Consider the following 12,915-nt stretch of genomic DNA (forward strand, 5'->3'; position numbering starts at 1 on the left):
CATTTGGAGGCCCATTACCACCATCTCGAGGCCACCACTGATAACCTACTCTTACCAGAGGCTTGAGAGACCCCTTTGGCTCATTCCCTGTACCCACCACTTTGCTGACATCCAAGTAGCTGGGAACTCTATGCTCAGGAGCTCTGTTTTCCATCTATGCCTGAGACCAGTGGCACGTCATGTTCTACTTCTCCACTATAACACAGGGTCTTCACTGGTTCAGGATGGTACATTTCTGCAGCTCGACTCAGGTTTTGCTAAAACAAGGCTTTCTATTCTGAGAGCGATGAGGATGCTAAACTCTATCAATGCAAAAGGGTGTGTGTGTGTGTGTGTGTGTGTGTGTGTGTGTGTGTGTGTGTGTGAGAGAGAGAGAGAGAGAGAGAGAGAGAGAGAGAGAGAGAGAGAGAATAAAATTCTGAGATCAATGAATATACTAAGATGGAGTGTCCAGTGTGTCTAACATCTACTAGTACTTGTCTGTGCTTCATCTTCTCTTGGTCACTGAACACTCTTGATCCTCTACCATTCTAGATTTCATCTCTTTCCTCCTTTACTCACTTCTATTCTGTCTCATCCAGATGATACGTTATATCCCTCACAGCTCCTGTGTCCTTCAGGTCTGGCACCAACCTATTTATCAGTGAGAATCGCAGCCTCCAGGGGCTGCCAAGCAGTTTCTCACATAGCCTCAGAACACCTCTCTTCATAGCAAATAAGCTTTCACCCCTGCCACTTCTTCACCTCCTCCTCTAGCAGTGGGCAATACTTGGGAGATCTCTAGCTGACTTGGAAGCTACTTAAAGATTTAACAAATGTTTACTGAAGACTTACTATGTGTTGGGCACCTTTCTTGGTGCTGGCGGCATAATAATGGACAAAGTGGAACTGATTCCTGCTTTAATGGAACTCACCTTCTACCAGGGGACCCAGACATCCATAGAATCATTACATAATGACTGCAGCTCAGTGGTGATAAAAGCCATGAAGCAGCACAGGGCGCCAGGAAAGCACCCAGGGACTCGACTGTGTCAGGATGGGGAAGCGAGAGAAGGCTTCACTGGGAAAGTAAGACTGAGAGGGTGAGTGTGAGTCAGTAGGTGAAGTGAGGTGAGGGTGGGAGGTTGTGCTCTAGGCCAGCACTCGACTTTACTGTGCACCCAGTCTTTTAGACATCTTGGTTTTGGAATGGGGCCTACATTTCTGCATTTCTAAAAAGCTCCCACATGACAAAGCTATCGGCCTGGGAACCTCATTTTGAGTAGCAGGGTTCTATGCCAGTGGTTCTTAATCTTGGCTGCTTTGTGAAATCATCTGGGAGGTTTGAAAAATACTGAAGCCTGGGTGCTTCTTCAGAGATTCTGATCTGCTTGGTCTTAGATGTGGCCTGAGCACTGAGATTTAAAGAAAGGCAGATTTAGCATGCAGGGGATTTAACGTGAAGCCAGAGTTGAGAACCCTTGGCCTAGGCAGGGGAAATCACATGAGTAAAATCCAGAAGTGGGAAGGGTTATGATACATCAGAAAGTGGCTTATCTGGATGGGGCACCAAGTGCCAGGACAGTGGCAGGGCCTGAGGCAGGTGAGGTGGGCAGGAACCCGACCATGCCTGGCCTTCTGGGTTATGTTTTGCTTCTGTGTGCTAAGAGCAACGGGAAACTACTGAAGGTTTTAAGCATGGGGTCGAGTTGGGTTTAGAAAAGATCTCTTTGGCTGCAGTGGGGGTGGGGGATTGGTTGGAAGGGAAGACTTACTGGGGAGACCAGAGAGGCAGTTAATGGACTACGCTGGTGAGAGACAGGAGTTGTTTGCTGCCTTTTGGGTTCCCAGAAGAAAACTCTAGGATGAGTTTGGTGGGCAGGGCATTTATTCTTTCACAAGGAGGAGAGGAGAGAAAGGAGGAGTGGGCAGAGAGAGAAGACAAACTGCAATGCAGGTGAGGGGGAGCAAAATATGTGACCCAAAACATGCCACGGTGGCACGTGGATGTTGTAAGCTGAAGGTTATCAAGGCCCAGTTGACTCAGGGAGAGTTTGTTATTTTTTTTTTCACTTCTCCCTTAACCACCTAAAGGAATTTAAATAGAGAGCCTGTACCAGGAAAAGGGCTAATACCAGAGATAACTTTTATATCAAAAAGACTTATCTGCATGGTATGGCAAACATTTGTTTACCAAACTTTTGCCCTTCCCATTTTCCTGTGAATTGCCTTCCTCCCCTTTGAAGTCCCAGACCCTCCCTGACTATGGCCATAACACCCCGAATGCTTCTGATCTGTCTCACCTGAAGTCACAAATCCCACCCCCTTCTCTTTAGCTCAGGATAGCATATGAGTCTCAAGTGTCTGACTGTCTTTAGCCTCATATGTTTGGGGTTCCTGTACATATGAAATTAAATTTTTTTTCTTCTTTTTTTTTTAAGTTTTTTTTTTTAATGTATGTTTATTTTTGGGACAGAGAGAGACAGAGCACGAGCAGGGGAGGGGCAGAGAGAGAGGGAGACAGAATCTGAAGCAGGCTCCAGGCTCTGAGCTGTCAGCACAGAGCCTGATGTGGGGCTTGAACCCACAAACTGTCAGACCATGACCTGAGCTGAAGTTGGATGCCCAACCGACTGAGCCACCCAGGTGTCCCCAAATTTTTTTCTTCTTAACCTGTCTTATGTCAATTTAATTATTAGATCAGCTAAAGACTCTAGAAGGGAAGAAGGGAGAAGTTTTCCTCCCCTCTACAGGCATGACAAAGCCATGGCCAACCCCACTGGAAGCTCTGGAGTGTATTTGGCTCGACAGATGTCCTTCATTAGCATGGAAAGGCCGGGAATTTACACCCCTGTCTTGGTCAGTCTTTGGGTTTGGGCTGCCTTAGGATGGTGGCTCTCTTCCGCTGATATGGAGCTGTTGGCAGGGCAAGTCCTTTCTTGAAGAGGGGTCTACGTGGTGCATCTCCATGTCTAGCCCGCTGCAGTGGTGTGGAGGCAGTGAGATAGAGACCAGAGGATGAATAAGAATGTTATTAGAAGGTAGAACCAGTGAGGCCAGATGATTCATTAGATTGATTAGATGTGTGAGTTCTTACATTCTTTCATTTGCTCGGCAAATATTTACTGAGACCTATTATGTACCAGGCACTGTTCAAGGCACTGGGGACTCAACAGTGAACAAAACAGACAAAAATCCTTATCCTTGTGGAGCTTATAGTATAGTATAGTAAGGGAGACAGAATAACTAACATATGCAAGTGAAATATAGAGAATGTTAGGAAGTGGTACATGCTAAGAAGAACAATAAAGCCTAGAAGGAGGATTGAACATATCTATGTATGCTTGAATATGGGATATTGCAATCTTAGTAAGGTTGACAGTGAAGGCTATATTAAAAAAGTTACTTTTCAGTAAAGGTGTAAAGGAAGTGAGGGGGCTGGCCATGTGGATATCTGAGGAAAGAATATTCTCAGTGAAGATACAAATACAATGATTCTGGAACTTGAGGTGATGGAGAAAATACTAATGATAAAGATTGAATTTACAAGTGTATCATATCTGTAGCTGTTATATTGGGAATGGCACACAAATGAGGAAATATTCTTCTAGTATTATAATGAACAACTCACTTGTTACTATAAATGAAATATGAACCCACAATCATTCAGATCTATACTCATTTGCCAACTGTGATCTTAGGTTGTCTATCCGTACAAGAGGTTGTTAAAAATCCGTGAAAGCCTTTGGCTCTATGGTATTCACAATAAAGAGTATTGTATATTTTACTATTATTTGTAAATTATGTACTAGACACCCTTTATATCAGTAAAATTTATATGCCAAAGGCCATCCCACCCAAGCTGGTTGTTAAACACTTACTAGTACAACACTGGGTCGGAGAAAGATGGGGAAGAGATCTGGGCCCTGGTGGTGCTTTTATGAATTCCTAGCCACAGGTAAATGAAGACTCTAGCAGTAAAAGGAAGTAAGAGGAAGTTGCAACCTTTCTTCTGGGGTCTCAAATTTCCTTAATCATCTTCTTCTTCTTCTTCTTCTTCTTCTTCTTCTTCTTCTTCTTCTTCTTCTTCTACTTTCTACTTGGAAGCTTTTGAGTTCATCTGGTTCTGATGGTATCCCTTCAGCCTTCTCAAACTCAGAGTCTCCTCCTCTCTGTACAATGTCTTTGGGTTGCTGAATCTCCTGGAGAGGCTGCCTGGCAGTAGATTTTCTGGGTTGGGGGATGGATGGGGGAGTGGTGGACACAAAGCTACAACTTTGTTCAATATCCCAGGCCCCAGCTTGTCTGGGTGAAAGGATCAGACATCTTATCTTCCTCAAAAGAGTTTAACTTCCCTACATGTAATAAACTGATTAGTAATAGCTAATACTTATTATGTTTTTATTATTAATTGTTATTATTTATTGTTAATTAGCTGATGTTTTTGAGCAGTTACTTTGGGCCAGGTGCTCTGTTGGGAACTTACATGTGTTATGTCTGCTGCCCACTACCTCTTGTGACGTCATTTTACAGAAGAAGAAATTAAAGCTCATAGAAATTAACTAGCTTAGGGTCACATGACGATTAAGGTAGAGTCTGGATTTGAACCTAAGATCTGTGTGACTTCAAAGATACTTGAAACTACCTACTGTTCTACATTGCACATGGACTCTAGCCTTGTATACAATGTAAAAAAAAAATACACTAAAAAGAAAAATTAATTAGCTGACATTTTTATAGAGCATTACAATCTGACAAAACTGTTTTCATATATAATACCTTCCCAAGAGAGAAGGCAAATTGGGCTGCTTAAATATGTCATAGAAGGTTCATTGAAATGTAATTAGACCATTTTATGTGAAATAGTCTGTTTGTACTGAGCAACCTGTTCAGTGAAACAAAGCCAACTTCACTGATCTTTTCCTGTCAATCTGATTTCAAGAGCAAACTAACAGTGGTGAGAACAGACAGCTTTGAGGTGTCTTTCTGAATTTTCTTATCTCAGTCCTGCAACCTTGCCTTGGGCACCCCTGGGGAAATAATACAAATATTCTGTACTTTAGCCAAGAAACTTTGCATGTATGTCCCAGGGCATTGTGTAACCTGGACTGGATAGAAGAACATCTAAATTCTCAGTCTATCATAACTTAAAATTATTTAGAGAAATGGAGAGAAGTTGCCCCACTGAATCTTTCCTCCCTCCCTTCCTCCCTTCCTTCCATCTTTCCTTCCTGCCTTAATATGTTCATTCTCCAGGCCACTCAGAATTCTGTCCTTGGAGATTCGAAATGAGTACGACCTGGTTGCTGTCCTGGAAAAACTCACAGCTTGGGGAACAGACAATCTATAATTACATTACAATAATTTTATCATTTGTTTTATTTTTTTAAGTTAAAAAATTATTATTTATTTTAAGAGAGAGAGCAAGAGAGAGTGTGAGTGGAGGAGGGGCAGAGAGAGAGGGAGAGAGGGGGAGGGAGAGAGTGAGAGAGAGAGAGAGAGAGAGAGAGAGAGAGAGAGAGAGAGACCCAAACAGGCTCCATGCCATCAGCGCAGAGCCCGGATGTGAGGCTTGAACTTACAAACTGTGAGATCATGACCTGAACCGAATTTAAAAGTTGGACACTTCACCAACTGAGCCACAGAGGTGCCCCATTATCATTTACTTTATTTTAGATTAAAAGTGGTAGAGACCAAAACACTGGTCTTTCTCTAGCAAACATGACCCAGTTTTTCCATTTCTAGCTATAGGAAAGTTTTAAGTAAGGATTACTCCTGGGTCCCCATCCCCTGCTTCCTCAGAGACTACCTGATCCCACCCTACGGCCCCCTCAGCCCAAGGAGGGGGTGGAGGAGGCAGACGGAGGCACCAGAGCCAATCCTGGGTGGCACTCCTCCAGGAGGCTCCAAGAAGGACCACTCTTTTAGGCTGGGTCAAATGACACTTCCTGTTTCAAAGAGAAGAGGCTTATTGTCCAGAGGGCTCCAGCAGCTTGGCGCCAGCCAGTGGAAGAGGTAAATATAAAGTCAATCGAGGAATGCAACTTAACTTCCTCTTGAAATGCAAACTAGGTTTAAAAATCCAGGGGAACGTGCTTCTGGGCACAGATGGTTTCTGGAGGTGGGCAGAACAGAGGGAGCCAGAGGAAGGCGCTGGGTGGCCGAGAGGGTGTGGGTTTGGTGTGGGTGGTCCTACTCACCTGCTGGGGCACAGGGTGAATGGATGTGTGAGAAGCAGAAAGGTTTTCTAAATCTTTGATGGACACTGACTGTCCTCTCCTCTCTTCCTGGGCTCCACATCTCCCAAGCCTGCCAATAGAAGCTCACAGGGCAGCCCTGACATTTCTAGGAGCAGAATTATCAGAAATTGAATTTCCAGACTGTTCTAAATCAAGGCTCATTTTGCCGAGCCTCAGCTCCCCAGACTTTGGCTGGGTCAGCCTAGGACCTAGCTCAGGCATTAGCCCCTATTTGAGAACACTGGTCCTCCCAGCACCAGATGATAAGCTCTCTGAGCCAGAGGCTGTGTCTTATTTATCTTTATGCCTCCAGAGCTTCACATAATGTGTCTGGCACATAGTAAGTGCTTAAAAAATGTCTTAGTTTATTTGATTTTATAAAATCAAATAATTAAAAACTGTTGCTCTTGAAAGGACCCATATAAAGTTTTTATTTTTATTTAAAAAATGTTTTAAAATTTATTCATTTTTGGGAGAGAGACAGAGAGAGTGAGTCAGGGAGGGGCAGAGAGGGAGAGGGAGAGAGAGAATCCCAAGCAGGCTCCGCACTGTCAGCACAGAGCCTGATGTGGGGCTTGAACTCACAAACCGTGAGATCATGACCTGAGCTGAAACCAAGAGTCAGACACTTAACCAACTCAGCCACCCAGCTGCCCCAACCCACATAATGTTTTTAAATGAAATAAGGATAGATGTACAATTTTTTAAGAAAAAGTCACAGGTTCTTTAAGAACATAAGGGGTGATATCTTAGTCTACTCAGGCCACCATCACAAAATATGACAGAAGTTAATTTTCTCACTGCTCTGTGGGTTGAGAATTTCAAGATCAAGGTCTAGGATGGTGGGTTTCTGATGAGGCCTCTCTTACCGGTGGTAGATGGCTGTTTTGTCCTCACAAGGCCTTCCCTCTGAGTATTTACAAGGAGAAAGAAAGTGACTTCTCCAGTGTCTTTTCTTATAAGAACACTAATCCTGTAGAATCAGGGCCCCATCCTTATGACCTCATTCAACCTTAATTACCTCCTAAAGGCCCCATCTCCACAGTCACATTGGGGGTTAGGGCTTCGACATATGAATTTTGGGGGACACAATTTAGTCCCTAGCAGGTGGTGCAAATAATAAACATGAATATCCCAAGTGTAGCCCCAGATGAGAAATGGTCAGGACGAGCCCTTTCTCTCAGCAGCTGGGGGCTTTGCTCAGAAGTGCCGATTCTTGCAAATCTCTTCTTCTCTAAGCCTTCTTACTGCACACCCCACTTCGGGTCCTCTCCATCTCTCTGTGAATTTATTTTTACTCAGGCAAGAGTGAGGAAGGAGTCACTTTCATTGTCCACAAATGGATCATGATGGATTCCATGGCTAACCCTCCTCTCCCTTTCCAGAGGGAGGAGAACTTGGGGGGTTAATGGAGGGCTTGAGCTACCAGTTAACTACACAGGGTCACCATGCCTTTTCTCCTTTCTTAATGTGGTAGCAACTGTGAGAGAATCAGACCAGGGAAAGTGGGGGAGTGGGACGGAGCTGAGCTTTGGCCTAAGAAAGGCATCTGACGAACATACAAATACACTGCTGTTATAAAGGAAGATATAAAAATGGTTATAAACAAACTCATTACCGTATTTGAGCATTAAACTTCATCCTTATGTGGCATGTGTCTTTTTGCACCAGTAACTGAACTCCGTTAAGCACAAAGTTTTGGAGTGTTTTTCTGGTTTATGTAATTCTGGAAGGGTCCAGAATGTGGTTCTGGTAGGTCTCCTGATGAAAAGAAAAGGCCCTGGTACTATCTCTGACAGGGACAGGTAATAAGCATTCACTAAACTGCCTAATGAGCATCTTGGTGGAGATTAAAGGCTGAGGAGGTGTTTTTCCAGGCTATACATATAATTTAAATTTAAATCTTTATTTATTTTACACTGATTAGTCTAGAAGTTGTTTTCTTAGGAGCAAACACTGAACCATGCATATTTCCATTGTTAAAAGGAAAAATAAAATATCCATGAAATGCAAGAGGCCCTTCCAGTTCTTGGCAAAGGGCCAGTTCCATCTCCCTTGTGGAGGCACTTGGTCATTTGTTGTCTTGCAGGTGCCGTTTGTTTCCTAATCCCTGCTCTACCTGTTTCTCAGTGTCTTAGGTATTGCTTTGAGTATAGAATATGTTTTATTTTTTCCTCTTCAAAGATGTGTGTGTGTGTGTGTGTGTGTGTGTGTGTGTGTGTGTATGTGCGTGTGTGTGTGAGAGAGAGAGAGACAGAGACAGAGACAGAGACAGAGAGACTGTAAAAGCAATTCATGAATTCATGTTCACTGCAAAAATGTGCCAAGTGCAGAATGATATAAAGAAGTGGGAACAGGGGTGCCTGAGTGGCTCAGTCAGTTAAGTATCCAACTCTTGATCTCCACTTGGGTCATGATGTATGGTTTGAGAGTTTGAGCCCCACATTGGACTCTGTGCTGATGGTGCTGAGCCTGCTTGGAATTTTCTCTCTCTCTCCTCTCTGCCCCTACCCCACTTGTGCTTTCTTACTCTCTCTCTCTCTCAAAATAAACAAATAAACTTAAAAAATTAAAAAAAAAAAAAAGAAGCAGGAACAGGGGCATCTGGATAGCTCAGTCGGTTAGGCATCTGACTCTTGATTTTGGCTCAGGTCAAAATCTTGTGGTTTGTGAGATTGAGCCCCCTGTTGGGCTCTACACTGGCAACTCAGAGCCTGCTTAGGACTCTTTCTCTCTTTCTGCCCCTCTCCTGCTCTTTCGCTCTCTCTTTCTCTCTGTCTCAAAATAAATAAATAAACTTAAAAAAATGAAGTAGGAACAAAAACCCCACTCATGCCCCTAGTACCTAAGTACTAAGTATTGGCAATTCCTATTTATAGTTTGTCTTATTTCTTTCCATTTGATTTTCTTTATATTTTTGACATAGTTGAATCACATTGTATTTTTCAATATTATAGCTTGTTTTCTTCACCTGACATTATTTCTTACACAGTTTTGTTGTCATTCAAGCTAAAAACTCTGTAAACATAATTTTTAGTGGCTGACTGACATTCTGTCTTAGAGACGGTTATTGGATAATTTGTCAAAGGTAAAAGTACGACTCTCATACAAATGTAAAATGAGCACACCAGAGATTTTATTTAAATCATTAATGAATAAGGGACCCAGAAAATGCTGCAATCGTTCAAAGGGGAATTGAAAGAACTACAGAGATACAGACAATAGGGGATGCTGGAATGAATTTACAAGTAGACGCTAAACTGGACTATCCGGAGGGTGATACACATTCCACTAGATATAATTCATTTGCATTTCTAAGGATACAAGGAATTCCCATTTTTATCTGTTTCTACACCTTATTCACAGACAATGAATGGCGCTCATAATCTTTTTTGGCCCTCTGAAAGTCTCTTACAATTTTTCCCGGCAAGATGTAATATGAGTTTACTTAGCCGTTAGGACTGTGTGTGGTGCGCCTACATGTTGGCATGTATGACAGGAGGACTGGCTTTCTTCCATCTGAGACAGATGCAGCGAGCCGTTGAGCCTCTTGGGGCCCTCAGGGTTTTCATCTATAGCGAGAGGATAGCTTGGATGGTTTCTGAAAGTCTTTTCTGAAGCTCTGATGTCCACAGCTCCCCCAATTACTTCAAGGTAAAGGTCCACATGGGATGCATAGCTATTTCTTTGTGTATTTCTATTCTTAGTCTTTTCAGCAAGATCATACAGGCTGGAATGAATTTGATTCTAGAGCCTCATAGATTTAACATCACATTCCATGGATTCTAAAATTAAAACAATTAAAAAAATTTTTTTTAAGTAGGTTTCACACCTATTGCAGAGCCCAGAGTGGGGCTCGAACTCATGACCCTGAGATCAAGACCTGAGCTGAGATCAAGAGTTGGCCGCTTAACCAGCTGAGCCACCCAGGTGCCCCTAAAATTAAACAACTCTTTAATTGGGGGTTTTCTTGCAAAAGATGATGCCTTAGGAGGGCTTTAGAGCAGGTGGTAATCATGATGTAGTGTTCATGGTGCATGCACGCACACATGTTCATTTGATTGTTATTCCTGTTGGCTTGAATGGGCAGTTTCCACTCTTTGACCTTTTAGTCAGCAAATCATTTAAGGAAGGAATAAGACTCTTTGGTTATTATCTGAAAACTTTCTATTAACTTCTGGAAATGTCAGTTTTAATCCATGAAGAATGGGTGGCAGTGGCTTGGAAGATGATGAAACTCTCCTTTTAGAAGGTTTGTGTCACCAACAGCTTTGGGACCACAGAAGAGAGTATGTACATAACCAATAGGAGAACATCGAGGACTCTGAGTTGAAAAGTGATTCTGAAGGATTGGACTCTGAATGTGTAGAAAGTTTAGGAAAATCTTTTTTTAAATTAATTTTTTAATGTTTTTATTTATTTTTGAGAGAGACAGAGAGGCATGAGTGGGGGAGGGGGAAAGATAGAGGGAGATACAGAATCCAAAGCAGGTTCCAGGCTCTGAGCCATCAGCACACAGCCTGATACGGGGCTCGAACTTGTGAACCGCAAGATCAGGAACTGAGTCGAAGTTGCATGCTTAATTGACTGAGCCACCCAGGCACCCCTAGGAAAATCTTAATTGATTGTTAATTTTCCTTTTGAATGTAAGCCCAAGGATGGAATAAGATAAAAATCTATGTTCAATAAAAAGAACTCCTCTTTTAATAAGTTCAGATACATTATAAGAGTAGCAAAGCATTGTGTAATAGATTGCCATTGTTTTTGCTTTTTTGGTACATAAAAAAATGGAGCTTCTTACTATTGATGGTGTTTTAAAATTGTCTAAACATAGTACCCTTACAGAAAGGAGAAAGAGACACCCCAGTAAAAGTAAATAGATTACAAGATGCACTCACATTTCAGAAACATTAAAAAAAAATCAAAACCGAGAAACAAACAAAAACCATGAGTCTTAGGGGGCGCCTGGGTGGCTCAGTTGGTTAAGCATCCGACTCTTGATTTCGGCTTGGGTCATGATCTCATGGTCATGAGATTGAGCCCTGCATCAGGCTCCATGCTGAGTGTGCTTGGGATTCTCTCTCACCCTCTCTTTCTGCTTCTCTTCTGCTTACACTCGCTGTCTTTCTCAAAACAAACAAACAAACAAAAAGAAACAAAAACACACACCATGAGCCTTAGAATTGAGAAAAATATGGTATTTGCCTTTGTTCAGTGGCTGGAGAAAAACTAGAACATGAATCTCCTCCTGCCTCATGAACAGAAGGGATTTGGTAACCCAAGTAAAACAAAACAAACAACAATCCAAAACTGTATTATTTTTTTTCCTGATTGCAAAAGTAATACTTGTTAGAGGAAACTCAGCTGATGGATGGATAAATAAAATGAGGTATATCCATAAAATGGAATATTACTGAACTATAAAAAGGAATGAAGTACTGAAAAATGCTGCACCATGAACCTAGAAAACATGCCAAGTGAAAGAAGCCAGATACAGAAGGACAAATATTGGGTGATTCCATTTTTACAAAGTTTAAATGCAGAATAGGCAAATTCACTGAGATAGAAAGTAGATGAATGATTGCCAGGGGCTAGTAGGAGGGGCGAATGAGAAGTGACTGTGTAGTAAGTATGAGGTTTCCTTTTGGGGTGATGAAAATGTTTTGGAATGTATGAAATGCCATTGAGATGTATGATGTGAAATGGGTAAAATGGTAAATTATACATTACATGTATTTTACCACAATAAAAATACATAAATAGCCTCCCCCAAACTAATATTTGTTGAAAATTTTAGAAAACTCTGAATTGTAAAAAAAAGAGGAAGTGAGGCAATATTAGTGATGGAGTCTTGAGTTCCTTAGTGATCAGAGCTTGCCACTTACTTTCTGTTGTTTTTTGTCTTACTGAACCCAAGGGCTTAATAGTGGGGCTGATAGACAATTGGACACCCAAAGGTCCTTCCTCCTTCCTTTACAGGGCCACTTCCATCCTTGGAACTATTTCTCTGCATCCATGGGAACCAATGGGATGGACAATTGGTCTCTCAGGTCCTTTACCAATGTTTCTTTTTAAATGTTTATTTATTTTTGAGAGAGAGAGACAGGGCGGGCTTGCGAACAAGTGGGGGAGGGGAAAAGAGAGAGGGAGACAGAGGATCCAAAGTGGGTTCTGCACTGAGAGCCCGAAGTGGGGCTCTAACTCACCAACTATGACATCATGACCTGAGTCAAAGTCAGATGCTTAACTGAGCCACCCAGGTGATCCACCAATGTTTCTGCAGTGTCCAGAAGGCTGTGAAGTGGCTCGTGCCATCTGCCCCAACCTTTCCCCATCATCTTACAGGACATCTCCTTACATGTACATTAGAGGGCATAGGTATTCATAACTGAGAGGAAGACAAGAGCCTATGGAACTTCCCCCATGAAGCTTCAGGGGCAGTAGGAGGAGCTCCTTTTCTAACACAAGGAGAAGTTGCTTGGTGGTACCTCAAAGAAGCTCTGAGGGGTAGGGGCACCTGGGTGGCTCGGTTGGCTAAGCGTCTGACTTCGGCTCAGGTTGGTGATCTCACGGTTGGTGAGTTCGAGCCCAGTGTCGGGCTCTGTGCTGACCGCCTGGAGCCTGTTTCAGATTCTGTGTCTCCCTCTCTCTCTGCCCCTCCCCTGTTCATGCCCTGTCTCTCTCTGTCTCAAAAATA

At 42.6% G+C, this 12,915-nt stretch overlaps 1 long non-coding RNA gene across 1 annotated transcript in view; it reads right to left on the reverse strand.

The window, feature by feature from the left end:
• The window catches only part of LOC109498211, a 51,268-nt gene that overhangs the window by 16,250 nt on the left and 22,103 nt on the right, over positions 1 to 12,915 (reverse strand). The window lies entirely within an intron of this gene.

Source organism: Felis catus, chromosome A3 (genome assembly GCF_018350175.1).
Source record: "Felis catus isolate Fca126 chromosome A3, F.catus_Fca126_mat1.0, whole genome shotgun sequence".
Classification (NCBI taxonomy): Eukaryota; Metazoa; Chordata; class Mammalia; order Carnivora; family Felidae; genus Felis; species Felis catus.